The following is a 17,703-nucleotide window of genomic DNA, read 5'->3' on the forward strand; positions in this document are numbered from 1 at the left end:
GATAGACATGTAGTCATTGGGATGTGTAGAAGGGAACTATAACGCATGTCCAAGATGGCGGCCGCACCGCTGAACAGCTGATGCGGCGACGGGCCTGTTTCGGGCCAGACCGGGTGGGGGGGGTCTTTTTGACTGCTTGGACCCCCCGCCCGGGTAGATGAGATTACGGTGAGTCAGAGGCAGGCTGAGGCGGGCGTCTCCGGGTTCCCTTAGGAGGTCCCGGAGCGCTCTCCCTCCGGCGGTGCGGCCGCCGATGATGCCGGCGGCGGTGGCGGCGGCCCGGTCTTTTCCAGCGGCCGGGCCTTTTCCAGCAGCGGCAGCGGTCCGGCCTTTTCCAGGCCGGGCGGCAGCGGCCTGGCTGGGCGGCAGCGGCCCGGCCTTTCCAGCGGCAGCGGCGGCGGCGGTGGCGGCCGGTTTCTTCCGGCGGTTCTCCGGCGGCGGTGGTCGCGGCCTGGCTTGGCCCTGCTTTGGGAGGGGCCTAGAGCCTCTCTCCCCTTTGTCCCCCCTCGTCTGCGGTGCCGGTGGTGTGAGCAGCCTGGCCTTTTCCAACAGTGGCGGCGGCCGAGTTCTTCGGTGGCGGCGGCGGCGGCGGCCTGGCCTGGAGGCTCTTTCCCCCCCGGCAGCGGTAATGTCGGTGTCGGTGGCGGCGGTGGCAGCGGCCTGGCTGGACCGGTTTGGCCAGGGCCTAGCCTGTTGGTGGTTGACTGGGTCCGGCGAACTGTGGTATGACCCAGCAAACCCGGCGGGTGAGTGGCCTATTCCAGCTGGAGGCCTGGCTTAGCGGCCACGGAGAGGCCCGATGGTCGCCTTCTTTGTCATCTTGAAGGTTGTCCACGGGTCCAGGGGACGCCCTCACTACCATCTAGAGGACGTCTATGGACCGTCTATGGGGGCTTTTTGAGTCCTTTGCCCCCCCCCCCGGACTCTTGGAGAGAGATGCCTCGTCGGTGGAGCAGCTTGGCCCATTAGGCGCGTGTTTCGTCCTCTTTGTCAACTTGAAGGACGATCACGGGCCATGTAGGCACCTTTTTACCATCTTTGAGGATGCCTATGGGCTGGCTGCAAGGGGATCTTCTGAAGACCTTTGGTCCCCAGCTGGGGGAATTGAGGATGGTCCTGGACAATCCTAGCTTGTCTATTGTAGGACTATATCCTCTCCCCCGCCATAGACCACCCCTCGGGACTGGAGATGAGGGTTGGAGCTCTGACTGAATCATGGCGGTTTGTTCATCTACCGCCCAAGACCTATATCCCGTCTGTCTTCTACTCGGAACTACTGGTGTGTCAATTTCCATCTTGACAGGTCCAGGATGGGTCTGTTGCGGACTTTTTTCATCATGCGGACATTTACAGCGGCTGACCTTCTTGCCCTCGAGATTCCCTCTCTCGGGTCTGGCCCCCACATTATCGAGGCCCATCTTGAGGACAGGTTTTGGAACCCGAGATGGCATGCCAAAATAGGAGACTCAGGGATTTTAATTAATTATTTTAATAGGGTTTTAAGGGAATTTTAATGGGAATTTTAAGGGAGGTGGGAACTGACGGGTCTGGGTTGGAGGGAGGTAATGTCGGGTGGGGTGGGAGGGTTAGGGCGGGTGAGGGGTAGCCCGTCGGGAGGAAACCAGTTCAAGCGCATGCTCGTGGCGACTATCAAATGGGTTCGGAGGTTATGGGGAAGTGTGTTCCTTTGTGTGAGGTGAGTCTATTTGCACGGTAAGTGGGAGGGGCAGATATGGCGGAAGGGGATCGTATCGATAGGGGTCATGCGTTCGATGTCTGCAGGCGATCGCGTGCCCGATCCCCTGACTTCTCCCGTTCCCGGATGGTCAAGACCCTCAGAGCCTGGGCCTTCGTCTGATGTTATGCAACGCACGGTCCGTGGTGGCCCCCTAATACATGATCTGATTCAGGGGTGCGCGGATATTATAGGCGTTACGGAGACCTGGTTGGGCACTGAAGGGTGTGCCCTGGTCGAGATGTGCCCACGGGTTTCCGTGCATTCCATCAGCCGAGGCCCAGGGTAGGGGTGGAGGGTGGCGGTTGCTATTAAAGAGAGTCTAGAGCGAGGAGACCACTGTACCTCAGATTGCCGGGTGTGAATCCCTCTTTGTGAGGTGGGGTCATAGATGTCAGATGGGCTTGCTGGTCGCGTACCTGGCTCCTTGCTGCGTGACAGCTGCCCTGCCCGAGCTCCTGGAGGTGCTTGCCGGGGTGGCAGTGGAGACCCCCAGACTTTTAGTCATGGGGGACTTTAACTTGCCATCTGCTGGCTCGTCATCGACGGTAGCTCGGGAGTTCTTGGCCTCCATGACGGCCTTGGACCTGACTCAAGTAGTGGATGGCCCCACTCACATCGGGGGAGGCACACTGGACCTGATTTTTGTCTCTGGCCAGTGGTTGAGAGATCTGGACTTAAAGGAAATAGTCATTGAACCTTTGTCATGGTCAGATCACTCTCTCCTTCGTCTGGACTTTCTGACCGCTACCCAACACCGCAGGGAGACGGAACCATTACGATGGTACCGTCCCAGGCGCCTGATGGACCCAGAGAGGTTTCGGACGGAGCTTGGGCCACTTCCTGAGGGTCTGGCTCACGGCACGGCAGAGGAACTAGCTGCAGCCTGGGAGCGGGCTGCGGCTGGGGCTTTAGACCGTGTCGTGCCTTTGCGACCTCTGACCCGGCGCAGATCCCAACCGGCTCCTTGGTTCTCCGAGGAGCTGAGAGATGAAGCGGAGAAGGCGCCTAGAGAGTTCCTGGAGGTCCAGCCGTTCAGAGGCTGATCGGACACTAGTTAGATCCTATACTAGGACCTACCTAGTGGCACTGAGGAAGCGTTCCTCGCCTCCTCCCTCATTGCGTCGGCAGATAACCGCCCAGCTGCCCTGTTTGGTGACCCGCTCCCTCCTTCACCAGGGGCGGGATGACCCGATGCAGGACGTGCTGAGGAGTTTAACGGTTATCTATACGATAAAATCGTTCAGCTTAGGGACGGTCTGGACCAAAATTGTGGCGATTCAGGCGGGGTATCTGAGGCGGTCTTGGTGATGTTGTTTGGGATGAGTTTGACCCTGTGACTCCGAGGACATGGACAGGTTGCTGGGTAGATTGAATGCCACCACGTGTTTACTGGACCCGTGCCCCTCCTGGCTGGTGCTGGCCACTCAGGAGGTGACGAGGCTGGCTCAGGGGATTCTGAGTGCTTCCTTGTTGGAGGAGTCTTTCCGGCCGCCTTGAAAGAGGCGGTGGTGACCCCTCCTCAAGAAGCCTTCCTGGACCCGGCTGTTTTAGGTAATTATCGTCCGGTCTCCAACCTTCGCTTGGCGAAGGTTGTAGAAATATGGTGGCATATCAGTTTCCCCTGCACCTGGAGGAAACTGTCTATCTGGACCCGTTCAGTCCGGCTTCCGACCGGTTACAGCACTGAGGCGGCTTTGGTCGCGTTGGTGGATGATCTCTGGAGGGCCAGGGATGGGGTTATTCCTCTGCCCTGGTCCTATTAGACCTCTCAGCGGCTTTTGATACCATCGACCATGGTATCCTGCTGCGCCGGTTGGAGGATTGGGAGTGGGAGGCACCGTTTATCGGTGGTTCTCCTCCTATCTCTCCGACGGTCGCAGTGTTGACGGGGGCAGAGGTGGGCCAGCGGCGCCTCACTTGTGGGGTGCCGCGGGGGTCGATTCTCTCGCCCCTTCTGTTCAACATCTATATGGAGCCGCTGGGTGAGATCATCAGTGGCTTGGTGTGAGGTACCAGCTGTGCGCTGATGACACCCAGCTGTACTTTTCACACGGGCCACCCCAATGAAGCTATCGAAGTGCTGTCCCGGTGTTTGGAAGCCGTACGGGTCTGGATGGGGAGAAACAGGCTCAAGCTCAATCCCTCCAAGACGGAGTGGCTGTGGATGCCGGCATCCCGGTACAGTCAGCTGAGTCCGCGGCTGACTGTCGGAGCGAGTCATTGGCCCCGGCGGAGAGGTGCGCAATTTGGGCGTTCTCCTGGATGCACGGCTGTCTTTTGAAGATCATTTGACGGCCGTCTCCAGGAGAGCTTTCCACCAGGTTCGCCTGGTGCGCCAGTTGCGCCCTTTCTGAACCGGGATGCCTTGTGCACAGTCACTCACGCCCTTGTGACGTCTCATCTGGACTACTGCAATGCTCTCTACATGGGGCTCCCCTTGAAGGGCATCCGGAGGCTGCAGGTAGTCCAGAATGCAGCTGCGCGGGTGATAGAGGGGGCCCCTCGTGGCTCCCAGTGACACCTATCCTCGCAGCCTGCACTGGCTACCTGTGGCCTTCCGGGTGTGCTTCAAGGTGTTGGTGGACGTCTTTAAAGCGCTCCATGGCATAGGGCCGGGTTACTTACGGGACCGCCTGCTGCTACCGAATACCTCTCACCGACCCGTGCGCTCTCACAGAGAGGGACTCCTCAGGGTGCCGTCGGTGCGACAGTGTCGTCTGGCGACACCCAGGGGAAGGGCCTTCTCTGTGGGGGCTCCCGCCCTCTGGAACGAACTCCCCCCAGGACTTCGTCAACTTCCGGACCTCCGAACCTTTCGCCGCGAGCTCAAAACTTACTTATTTATCTGCGCTGGACTGGGTTAGTTTTTTAAGTTATGGGTTTTTAATGGGTTTTATCTCCAAATTTTAATTGTGGCCAATTTAAATAAGTTTTTTACTATTATTTTAATTGTATTTACTGTGCATTTTTTACTTGGCTGTGAACCGCCCTGAGTCCTTCGGGAGAAGGGCGGTATACAAATTTAAATAATAAATAAATAAATAAATAAATATAAGATTTCGGGGCAGGATTTTTATACATTTATTTCATGTTAGGTGAAATTAAATAAAGATTGGTATTCAATATATTGTTACTGTTACTGAGAAGGTGTGGGCAAGATATTCATCAACCTACTTCCCATTATTTTAATGCTTCTTTAAATAGAAGGCAAAATTCTGTTCACCTTAACTGAAGAGCTCATTGTGTGCTACTTTTTGCAAAATGCCCAGTTTTTACTAGCACAGAGTCTTTTCTCCAGACATTGTATGCTCAGAAGGAAAAGGCAAGTCATAAGTCCTTGATAGTATAATTGAAATATATAGGACTCATTCATGGAGTCATGGGATATTAGGAATTGATCTATTAAAGAAGCCTGAATTAATACCTATATTAAAGAACCATATAGAAGCCTTTCATTTCAGCTGAAAAAATCGGAGATGAACAGAAAGATGCATTCAACTCTGAAAAATAGGAATGTTCACTGATTATCATTAATCTGTGACCTATCGCTGATGTGACAAGCAGTATCTTTGTAAACAACTTACAAAGATTGGCATGGTTCTGATGCAACAGTATATGAATGCTCTGCATAGAGAGTAAAAAACCTTGAGTTCAACAGGTATTTGTCAACACATTTGTCAACACACATGATAATTAGATCTATTGGTTGCACAGTCATTCAGATGTTTAGACTGGATTTGATACTTGATACTGTGTGATGTAGACAGCGTACTAAAAAGCAGAGACATCACCCTGCCAACAAAAGTGCATATAGTCAAGGCTATGGTTTTCCCAGTTGCAATGTATGGCTGTGAAAGCTGGACCATAAAAAAGGCTGAGCGCCAAAGAATCGAGGCCTTTGAACTCTGATGCTGGAGAAGACTCCTGCGAGTCCCTTGGACTGCAAGGCGAACAAACAAGTCAGTCCTTGAGGAGATCAACCCTGACTGCTCTTTAGAAGGCCAGATCTTGAAGATGAAACTGAAATACTTTGGCCACCTAATGAGAAAGGACTCACTGGAGAAGAGTCTAATGCTTGGAAAGATTGAGGGCAAAAGAAGAAAGGGACAACAGAGAACGAGGTGGCTGGATGGAGTCACTGAAGCAGTAGGCGTGAGTTTAAATGGACTCCAGAGGATGGTAGTGGACAGGAAGGCCTGGAGAAACGTTGTCCATGGGGTTGTGATGGGTTGGACATGACTTCGCAACTAGCAACAACTGTGTGATCTTCTTCAATTCGTTACCTTCTATTCTATTATACCTTGATATGGTCACATCAATTATCCACACTCTTTTTCAGCCACATTTATATTTGGCATATTATGAGTCAAGATTGTATCAGTATGTATTTAGAAATCCCACAATTATTTTTACTTGCTCTTTTCAACTCTATATTCCCACCAAGTTTTCATTACTGGCACATGGTAATTTTGTTTTTACAGAAATTCCAGTGAATCATTTTGACAATAGTGATGTCATTGTTTATAATCAGTTTATTCAATCTTCTTGCATGAGCTGAGTATATGATCTAGTGTTTCTTCTGCTTTTTTTGCATTTTGAATCATGTGATTAGCCTTGATTGTATTCATTCAAACAATTTGCTCTCACAGAACCAGAATCAACTCTTTTATTTTTTAAAATGTTCCCGTTATAAGCCATTGGCAGTTTTTTTTTCTTTATCATGTCCTCTTCAATTTGTAGAAATTAACCATTAATGCTTTTCCTTGCCAGCATTTCTCTTTGTGTTTTTATTACATTATGTTGATAGTCACTTTTTGTTTCCTGTACATTTAGTAAGTTCCAATTTTTAACTTGTATCAATGCTTGTTCTTGGCTGTCTGTTACATAATCAGCCAATGAATGATTTTCTTCTTTGTTTGACTTGAAATAAATAAGTCCATTTCTGTGGGACAGATATAATCTATCAATATCACTGTAAGGATATAATGTAGATTGAATAGTCATTAGTTTTCTTGTTTTTCAGTCCACAGTTCAGCTTGTGTCCATTTAGTAGTAGTAGTAGTAGTAGTAGTAGTAGTAGTAGTAGTAGTAGTAGTAATAATAATAATAATAATAATAATAATAATAATAATATTAATAATTTAATTTGTATACCGCCCTTCTCCCGAAGGACTCAGGGCGGTTTACAGCCAGATAAAAATAGCATTCATAAATACAATACAATACAATAAAATCAAAGTTAAAAAACTTATTCAAATTGGCTGATAATTCAAATATAAAATACATAACAACATTAAAACCCCATTAAAATCCTAATAAAACCCATTTTATGCCAGTCCTGCACGGAAGAATAAATATGTCTTCAGCTTGCGGCGGAAGGTCCAGAGGTCAGGAAGTTGGCGAAGTCCTGGGGGAAGCTCATTCCAGAGGGCAGGTGCCCCCACAGAGAAGGCTCTCACCCTGGGGGTCGCCAGCCAGCATTGTTTGGCTGACGGCACCCTGAAGAGACCCCCTCTATGGGAGCGCACCGGTCGGTGGGAGGCATGTGGTAGCAGAAGACGGTCCCATAAGTATCCCGGTCCTAAGCCATGGAGCACTTTAAAGGTGGTAACCAACACCTTGAAGTGCACCCGGAAGACTACAGACAGCCAGTGCAGCTTGCGCAGGAGAGGTGTTATATGAGAGCCACGAGTGGCTACCTTTATCACCCGCGCAGCTGCATTCTGGACCAACTGGAACCTCTGGGTGCTCTTCAAGGGAAGCCCCATGTAGAGAGCATTGCAGTAGTCCAGGTGAGAAGTGACGAGGGCATGAGTGACTGTGCATAGGGAATCCCGGTCTAGGAAGGGGCGCAACTGGCGAACCAGGCGTACCTGGTAAAAAGCTCTCCTGGAGATGGTCGTCAAAAGACAACCGCCCATCCAGGAGAACGCCTAAATTGCGCACCCTCTCCATTGGGGCCACTGACTCACCTCCAACAGTCAGCAGCGGTTGCAGCTGACTGTACCGGGATGCCGGCATCCACAGCCACTCCGTCTTGGAGGGGTTGAGCTTGAGCCTGTTTCTCCCCATCCAGACCCGCACAGTCTCCAGACACCGGGACAACACTTTGACAGCTTCGTTGGGGTGGTCAGGGGTGGAAATGTACAGCTGAGTGTCATCAGCGTACAGCTGGTATCTCACCCCAAAACCACTGATGACCTCGCCCAGCAGCTTCATATAGATGTTGAACAGGAGAGAACCGACCCCTGTGGCACCCCACACATGAGGCGCCTTGCAGTCGATCTCTGCCCCCCTGCCAACACCGTCTGCAATCGGTTGGAGAGATAGGACGTGAACCACCGAAGAACGGTGCCCCCCACTCCTAAACTCTCCAACCGTCGCAGCAGGATGCCATGGTCGATGGTATCAAAAGCCACTGAGAGATTTAAGAGGACCAGGGCAGAGGAATAACCCCTGTCCCGAGCCCTCCAGAGATCATCCACCAACGCGACCAAAGCCGTCTCTGTGCTGTACCCGGGCCGAAAGCCGGACTGGAACGGGTCTAGATAAACAGTTTCATCCAGGTACTGGGGTAACTGATGTGCCACCATACTCTCAACAACCTTCGCTAAAAAGCGGAGGTTGGAGACTGGACGATAGTTTCCCAAAACAGCTGGGTCCAGGGAGGGCTTCTTGAGGAGGGGTCTCACCACCGCCTCTTTCAAGGCGGTGGGAACAACACCTTCCATCAAGGAAGCATTAACAATCCCCTGGAGCCAGCCTCGTGTAACCTCTTGTGTGGCCAGCACCAACCAGGAGGGACACGGGCCCAATAAACATGTGGTGGCATTCAGTCGTCTCAGCAGCCTGGTGGCATTCAGTCGTCTCAGTAATGCTAATTCCAGCAGTGTAATGTACCCTAAGTATGATCAAGGTATTGATTGATAGTGTTTCTTTTTTTTCAATTTTGTCTTCAGTAATTTTTTCACTCTTTGAATGTATTCTTACTAATTACATTTTTAATTTCTCCAGACTTGATATTATCCAACTGTAAAATTCCTAGATACTTTAAGCTTCATCCTGATGGTGCATCATCAAGCATTTCAATTCCACTACTGTTTGTGATTTCATCACTCGACTGTGCTATGGCAAAATTCTAGCAAAATTCCATTGCTAGATATGTGCTAAACAGTCTTTCAATGTTTGTCAACAACTGGATTTTGATTTCTGATTTTCTATAAGGCTTTAGATCATAAAGCAAATGTGTGAGATTTTATTAGCATTTTTTGCTGTTTGATAGCAAACAGCAATCACTAAAATGGGATCGTAGCAATGATGATGATGATGATTATGAAATTTATCCCTTTTTAATATATAATTCAAGGAAGCAAACATATTTAATACTCCTGGCTCCTATTTACTCATAACAGCAGTCTGTGGTGGATTGGGCTGAGAGAGCGTGACCCAGCTGGCTTTCATGCCCAAGGGAGGTAGTCTCTTGGTTTCTAGACCAACATTTTTACCACTATACCAAAATGCTTTCTAGATATCATAGGTGATCAGATTGAGGGCAATATGCATAAGTCAAGGAGAAAGAATCCTGAACCCTGTTGAATGCACTCTCTCTCAGTCTAATCCATCTCATAGGGCTGTTATTGAGAAAATAGGACAATGAAGGAGTATTAGGTATATTAACCACATTGAATTATTTATAAGCAAGCAAGCAAGCAAGCAACCAACCAACCAAGCAACCAACCAAGCAACCAACCAAGTAACCAAGCAACCTGGTTTTGCATTTTTAGAAAATATAACATTGTTTTATTGAATCATAGATTGACAGGGATGGTCGTTTGTTGTCCATGAATCTATAGCAAGTTAAATTCAAGTCGACAGTGAACCATATTATTTGTTTGTTTGTTTATTTATTTTGTCACAACAATATATGTAGGTATCATACAAAAAGATTATATAGTATATAAACACATATATGAGTAAATATAAGGAGGTATAAGCATATATATATATATATATATATATATATATATATATATATATATATATATATATATATATATATATATAAATATATATATATATATATATATATAGAAGAAAAGAAAACAATAGGACAGGAACGGTAGGCACGTTTGTGCGCTTATGCACGCCTTATGGTCCTCTTAGGAATGGGGTGAGGTCAATAGTAGAAAGTTTTTGGTTAAAGCTTTTAGGATTATGGGAAGAGACCACAGAGTCAGGTAAAGTATTCCAAGCACTGATGATTCTGTTACAGAAGTCATATTTTCTGCAATCTAGATTAAAGCGGTTGACATTAAGTTTAAATCTATTGGTTGCTCTTGTATTATTGCAATTAAAGCTGAAGTAGTCTTTAACAGGAAGGACATTACAATAGATGATTCTGTGAGTTAAACTTAGGTCTTGTCGAGGCGACGGAGTTCCAAGTTTTCTAAGCCTAGGATTTCAAGTCTGGTGGGATAAGGTATTTTATTGTTTTCAGAGGAATGGAGAACTCTTCTTGTAAAATATTTCTGGACACGTTCAATTGTATTGATGTCAGAGATGTGGTGAGGGTTCCAAACAGGCGAGCTGTATTCTAGAATTGGTCTAGCAAATGTTTTATATGCTCTGGTTAGTAGTGTGGTGTTTTTGGAAAAGAAGCTACATGAATTAGGTTTACAACTCTTAGAGCTTTTTTTGCTATGTAGTTGCAGTGGGCTTTGGCACTTAGATCATTTGACATGAAAACTCCAAGGTCTTTAACGGGCTGGGGGTCGTCTATAAGGTAATGTCCATCTAGTATGTACTTAGTGTTTGGGTTCTTTTTTCCTATATGTAAGACTGAGCATTTGCTGGTTGAGATTTGGAGCTGCCAAGTTTTAGACCAAGCGGTTAGATGATCAAGGTCGTTTTGAATGATAGATGTATTGTCTGTGGTGTTAAATAGTTTGACATCGTCAGCAAAGAGAACACAATTTACTTGAGATATGGTCACAAAGATCATTAATGTATAGTATAAAGAGTGTTGGTCCAAGGACGCTGCCTTGAGGAACGCCACTCTTGACAGGAACAGGATTTGATAGAGCATTGCCAATTTTGACCATTTGTTGTCTGTTTGACAGAAAAGCAGATATCCATTTGTGAAGGGGTCCTGAGATGCCATAGGATATTAGTTTTAGGAGAAGTTTATCGTGTACTACTGAGTCAAAAGCTTTGCAGAAGTCTATGTAGATTGCATCTATTGTTTTGCCTTGATCAAGATTTGTAGTCCATATGTTTTTACAGTGGAGAAGTTGTAAGTTAATGATATTTTTTTCCTGAAACCAAATTGTTTATTGGAGAGTAGGTTGTTAGTTTCTAAGTGTGAGGTAATGGATTGGTTGATGATTGATTCCATGACTTTGCAGGTGACGCAGCACAGAGAGATCAGTCTGTAATTTTCAACTAAGCTGGGGTCTCCTTTTTTGAAGATAGGGATGACTTTGGCTAGTGACCAAAGTTTGGGAAGGGAACTGGTAGTGAAAGCTTTATCAAAGATAATACTTAGGGGTACTGCTATATTAATGGAAAGTTTTTTTAAGAAGTATGCACATAGTCCATCGGGTCCAATAGATAGCGATAGTTTTAAGTTATAAAGAGCTTTTCCAACGTTATCTTCTGTGAAATCTATATGAGTTAAGTCATCATAATCATTGCTGGTACGTTTGTGGAATGTCGGTTATGTGTTATCGGAGTTAACAAAAACTGAGCCAAAGAAAATGTTGAATAGGTTTGCTTTAACTGTTTCGTCATTGCATTCTTTGTTGTTAGAATCTTTTAGTGGTGGGATGGATCTTGAGTCTTTAAGTTTATTGTTAACAAAATTATAAAAGGCACGATTGGAATTTGTGCACAGAAGGTTCTCTTCTTGCTTGGTGTGGTAATTTGTGCATTCAGTTTTTATTTGGTTGCATATATTTCTGTAGCGGTTTTTGAAATTTGCAACGTAGTCTTTTTTGTTTCTTTTCCAGAGAGATTTTTTTTGATTGAAGCTTTTTTTATTGATATGGGTAGTTTGTTTTTCCTGATCATGGTAGTCATTTGTGGTACATATAGTTTAATGACTCTATTCATTTCAAGTAGGAAGACTCTATAGTGGTCTTCAGCGGTTATGCAGGTTGCAAACAGATTTTTATTATTTTTATTTTTAAATAATAAATATTTTTATTATTTTATTATTTTTATTTTTATTTTTATTAGAGGAAACTGGCTCTGTAGAAATCAGACTTCTTAACTTGCTTAACTTGATTTATTTTAGAGAACTTATGCAAGGCTGACATAAAAGAAAAAGGGGACGGAATATGATAAGCCTCCAATATCAGCTGCCTTTAATCATTCATTCATCTTTTAGATAGAAAGTAAATACTTTAGGGAGGGGTCTTGTGGCAGTCATAATGTGTTCATTAAAAATGAAGAATAAAGAATGAAAAAGGGCATCAAAAAAACTACAGTGCATTCAGAAAGTATTTTGACCCCCTTCACTTTTGTCAACTTTTGCCTGGAATGCACTACCTACTCTGTGATCTCTTCCCAAAATCCCCAAAGCTTTAACCAAAGACTATCTACTATTGACCTCACGCCATTCCTAAGAGGTCTGTAAGGGGCGTGCATAAGAGCACCAGCATGCCTACCGTTCCTGTCCTAATTTTTCCCTTTGATTGTATCCAATTTGTATATATATAAATGTATATATGTCATGTATATATACTGTTATGCTGCAGCCTGATTCTACAGTTGTTGAAATTCATTTTTTTCTCATTAATCTACACTCAATACCCCATCATGCCAAAGTGAAAACAGAATTTTAGAAATGTCTGTAAATTTTAGAAACGTCTGTAAATATCATATCAGCATAAGTATTCAGACCCTTCTACTCAGTACTTTGCTGAAGCATCATTGGCAGCAGTTACAGCCTCAAGTTTTTTTTGGTTATGATGCGACAAACCTTGCACACCTGGATTGGGGGGTTTTATGCCACACTTCCTTGCAAATCCCCTCAAGCTGAGTCAGGTTGGATGGTGACCATTGATGGACAGCCATTTTCAGGTTCCTCCAGAGATGTTCAATAGGGTTCAAGTCAGGACTCTAGCTGGACTACTCTAGGACATTCACAGAGTTGCTCCTAAGTCACTCCTGTGTTGTCTTGGCTGTGTGTTTAGGATCATTGTTATATTGGAAAGTGAACCTTCAGCCAGTCTGAGTTCCTGAGCACTGTGGAACAGGTTTTCATTGGTGACATTTGCCATCCAACCTGACTGAGCTTGACAGGATTTTCAAGGAAGAATGCCAAATGCCAGAAAATCCCTCAATCCAAGTGTACAATAGGAATAGCACTTAGACTTATATACCACTTCACAGTGCTTTACAGCTCTCTCTAAGTGGTTTACAGAGTCAGTATATTGCCTCCAACAATCTGCGTCCTTGTTTTACCAACCTTGGAAGTATGGAAGGCTGAGTCAACCTTGAGCCTGGTGAGATTTGAACTACCAAATTGCAGGCAGCCAGCAGGCAGCAGAAGTAGCCTGCAGTACTGCAGTCTAACCACTGCACCACCACAGCTCAAAGCTTGTCATATCATATTCAAAAAGATTCAGTGTTATAATTGCTGCCAAAGGTACAGAAGCTCTGATGTAATCTATTTTCTTCTGAATTCTATTTATAAATATACTTATGATTTGACCATGAAACTCAATTTACTTAACAGGATTTGAGAGATCCAGAAATAGAATGAATTTGGTGAAGAATGATGACTACATTTTGTTTTACCCTTGTAAAAATTCCAGAGTGGTACTAACCCAGCCCTTTCCCAAAACATAGAGCAAGCCCATACTTAGTGCTATTTTTAAGGGATGTATACACTCTGATTATCATGTGATGCACAGTAATAAATCTCTCTTTATAGGAGATTCTATCTTAAATCATTCCAGTTAGTGTCACAATCCTTCTGAAAAGGTTGTTTTGAACGTCTCTATTTACATAAGCAATTTACACTTATCTTTTGTTTTACCACATCTTCCAGGTTCTTCCTACCAGAAGTTCTGCAAACATTGTTCCAATTGTTAGAAAACGTACTTAACATTTAAAAAAATACTCATGCGAACATCATGGCTTTTAATTGGAATGTATATGTGGCAAGAATAATAATGTTTTAATGGCTAGCAAGATTTCACCCTGCATAATCAGTTTATAAATTTGAGGAAATGATCAGTCAAATAAACTGCATGTAAGCATGTGTTACTTCCTTCCCCCCTTTTTGAGCATGTATGAAAGATTTTTGTTACTTCAGAGACTACTGTAATTTATAGGATATGGCAGTGATTGAAAATTTTTCCATCTGTTCCAATGGATAGCTGACGAGGGCACCAATATTTTATTGTGTTCCCTGTCTGTATTTACCATTCAGTCAAGAGAGAAGTTTAGATAATTATATGGTCACCTTAGTGTATTTCAAAAGTACCATAGAATGGTGACATATGGAAGGAATTGGATTTATTCTAGCCCCTGGCAACATTTGAAGCATTTGGCTGGTGGCAGGTAGCTATTTCCATCTGATCTACTGCATCCCTATGTCAGATTGATGGCTTGGTGGAGCTGTCTGTGGAAAGGCAGTCCAGAACTGTTTGCTGCCATGCTGTGGCTAGATGAACCATGTGACCTATATTCACATGATTAGAAAACTGCTCCGGGTGTACAAGATAAGCCTACAGTACCTGCAGAAATCATGTTTCTCCAGTAAAACATTGTCTTCCATCTGATTTATGGAAAAATACAGCAGGCCTGTGACTTTTGTCATATTTGTCTCTGAGATTTATTCTGTACTAAAATATATATTAAATAATATTATTGTTTTTTATATGTATCCCAGGTCAGACTGGTATAGGTCAGAACTATTGGCATAACAAATTGAGGAGAAGTTCTGCACTACAATAAAAAAAGTAAGAACATTCATTTATTTTAACATTACTAATATTTATTATTAAATCTTAATGACCAATATTTGGAATTTCTTCTAAGACACAGACACATTTCAGATTGTTACTGTAATGCAGCAAGCAATGCAAACCAGCCAAAAGAAGTCTTCAAAAAGTAGAGAAAGTTGGTTTATCTCCCAAAGTGGTTGAATAACACTATTTTGCAACTGAAAAATCAAGCCGAATAAAACCAAATGTGTTAGATTTGGTTAGAATTTCTTCTAAAGGATTTTTGTAAAGAATGGTGCTACATCATAGATATAACATATTTCTTCCTATATAGAGATTCAGAGTCTTTTGAAAAGTTAGTGGGAAGTGTTGACATATAGTGGCTTTTCTTTGCTGTTTCTTTGTGTCATTTGGGTGGAACAGGTACTTTTCTAAATCCTATCAGATTATTAGTAACAAGCAAGTGTATGTAACTGGTATAATTATTTGAAATAACAGCACTGCTACTCTGTCAAAAATATTTTATTTGTGCTATTATAGGGAAAAGTAAAGCTGGCAGTTAATGCCAACTATAGTTTACATGTGAATTACCTTTTAAAAACATATAAAGGAGATTATATGGCTAATTAGTAGTGTGAGAGTAACTGAGCCTGATAAATTCTTCCAGCCAAATGAACATATCAAGAAGACAACATATTAACACAAACACATGGATGTATCTTTTTAATTCAGATACAAATATCTTTCCATGTGTTAAAAGAAAATTCTGATAATGACAGTAATCTATTGTTTTCAATACTGGTTAATAAGAGGCACAACATTTTGGATTTCTGAATCTTGTGAGTTGTGTCTGACTCCACCCTAAGTTGAACAGAGCAGCTTCTAATTAATCCAATCGTTGACTCACTTGTTGAATTAGCCCAACTGTTAAATTGTTGAAACTAAATCTTATTGTTAGTGCACTGTAATCAGAACATTCACATACGAGAACTAGATAAGCTCTTTCTCAGATAGCTTCTCTTTTCTATTGCTTTTCATATCGCAATAGAGGTAACTCATACATGATTGCTCAAAATTAAGGTACCAAATCCCTTGGCTGCATTCTCGCAATCCTTTGCCCTACTCATTCATTCCTTTTCATTCCATTCCATAGAACTGCAGAAAAAACAATTGCTACCAACCTGCCTTCCATTGAGGACCTGTATACTGCACGAGTCAAAAAGAGGGCTGTGAAAATATTTAGAGACCCCTCACATCCTGGACATAAACTGTTTCAACTCCTACCCTCAAAACGACGCTATAGAGCACTGCACACCAGAACAACAAGACACAAGAACAGTTTTTTCCCCGAAGGCCATCACTTTGCTAATTCCCTCAACACTGTCAAACTATTGACTAAATCTGCACTACAATCTTCTCATCATTCCCATCACCCATCTCCTTCCACTTATGACTATATGACTGTAACTTTGTTGCTTGTATCCTTACAATTTATATTGATATTGTTTCCTGATTGCTTATATATACCCTGTGACTATCATTGTGTTGTACCTTATGATTCTTGATGAACGTACCTTTTCTTTTAAGTACACTGAGAGCATATGCACCAAGACAAATTCCTTGTGTGTCCAATCACACTTGGCCAATAAAATTTATTCTATTCTATTCTATTTAGTTTGCTAGTACAGTATGATTTTTGTTGATTGCTTATTTAGTAACATATGACTATCACTAAGTGTTGTATGTTATGATTCTTGATGAATATATTTTATTTTTCTTTATCTACACTGATAGCATATGCACCAAAGACAAATTCCTTGTGTGTCCAATCACACTTGGCCAATAAAGAATTCTATTCTATTCTATCTATTTCTTATGAAGGAATAGGTTTAGAAAGATCCAGAAAACATGAGGTTTTAAAAACAAATAAATATAGAATGGATGGATGGATGGATGGTATTGAAGAAACTAATAGACATCCTTTCAAACAACCCAAGTCTGGTATCTTTATTGTTTAATCATGAGCCTGGGCTAAAACAGACGGAAACCAAACTCCAGTCCCAGGGCCAACTAATGGATGAATCACAGCGTCTTAGCCAAACAGGTGTGACATCTGGTACAAAATAAGTACCTGCCCCACCCTCCCTAGAAGCATTTCTTTTCCCGAAGGAGGAGTATTTATATTAACTTGCAGACTCAGTACCAAGCCCTTTTTTAATTGGCAGGGCGACTGTGTGAAAATGCTGACTGAGCTCTCTGCATAAATACTGGCTGTCACAAAGAAATATTTGTGGGTGGGGCATATGGAGAAAGGGGAAAAAAAATCTCCCAGTAATACAATTTCTCTACATGTTTAGGATTGGGTGAAAAATTAAGCTTTGATGCTTATTTTATTTGAATAGCTGTTTGATCTAAGCTTTCAGAAAGTAAATAATAAATCTTGGAAAAGTTTCATTGAAAATAACTGAATAGAAGCTTTCTCTCAGCAAGGCAGGCTCAAATGACTCAGCACTTCAGGGCTGCTTCTTACAAATCTCACTGTTTGAAAGATTCTCAGAAGTATCCGTGTTGCTAAATAATAACAAAATGTGGGAGTCTGCAGGGAGACATGAAGCTGAGTATCTTTAAGGAGAGTTAGGAATAGCCCAGAAACAATAGATCTGAGACAGGAAACTCCTCTTCAGATTCAAGGTGGCTTCAACTTTCTGTTACAGGTAGTCCTTGCCTTTCAACTGTAATTGAGCCAAGAAGTATGGTCATAGGTCATGCCAGTCATTAAGTAGTGTACCAAATAACCATGCCTGATTTTATGACCTTATTTTTGCAATGGTCATTAAGCAAACAGGGTAGTCATAAAGTGAACGCAGTGGTAATTCAGCAAATCTATTTTCCACACTGAGTGTTTTTAGCTGGAACCTAGAAATAAAAGCCAGTTTTCAGCAAAAACCCCCCCATAAACCATGGTCACATGACCATGGGAGATTGTAAAGGGTCATAAATGCAGGCTAG

At 43.5% G+C, this 17,703-nt stretch overlaps 1 long non-coding RNA gene across 1 annotated transcript; it reads left to right on the forward strand.

The window, feature by feature from the left end:
* The first annotated feature begins 13,800 nt into the window (after positions 1-13,800).
* On the forward strand, positions 13,801-16,496 carry LOC131195529 (uncharacterized). The gene is made up of 3 exons (XR_009154474.1): positions 13,801-13,997; positions 14,640-14,709; positions 15,848-16,496. It is a non-coding gene; the product is annotated as an uncharacterized LOC131195529 (long non-coding RNA).
* The last annotated feature ends 1,207 nt before the right edge of the window (positions 16,497-17,703 follow it).

This window comes from Ahaetulla prasina, chromosome 3 (genome assembly GCF_028640845.1).
Source record: "Ahaetulla prasina isolate Xishuangbanna chromosome 3, ASM2864084v1, whole genome shotgun sequence".
Lineage (NCBI taxonomy): Eukaryota > Metazoa > Chordata > Lepidosauria > Squamata > Colubridae > Ahaetulla > Ahaetulla prasina.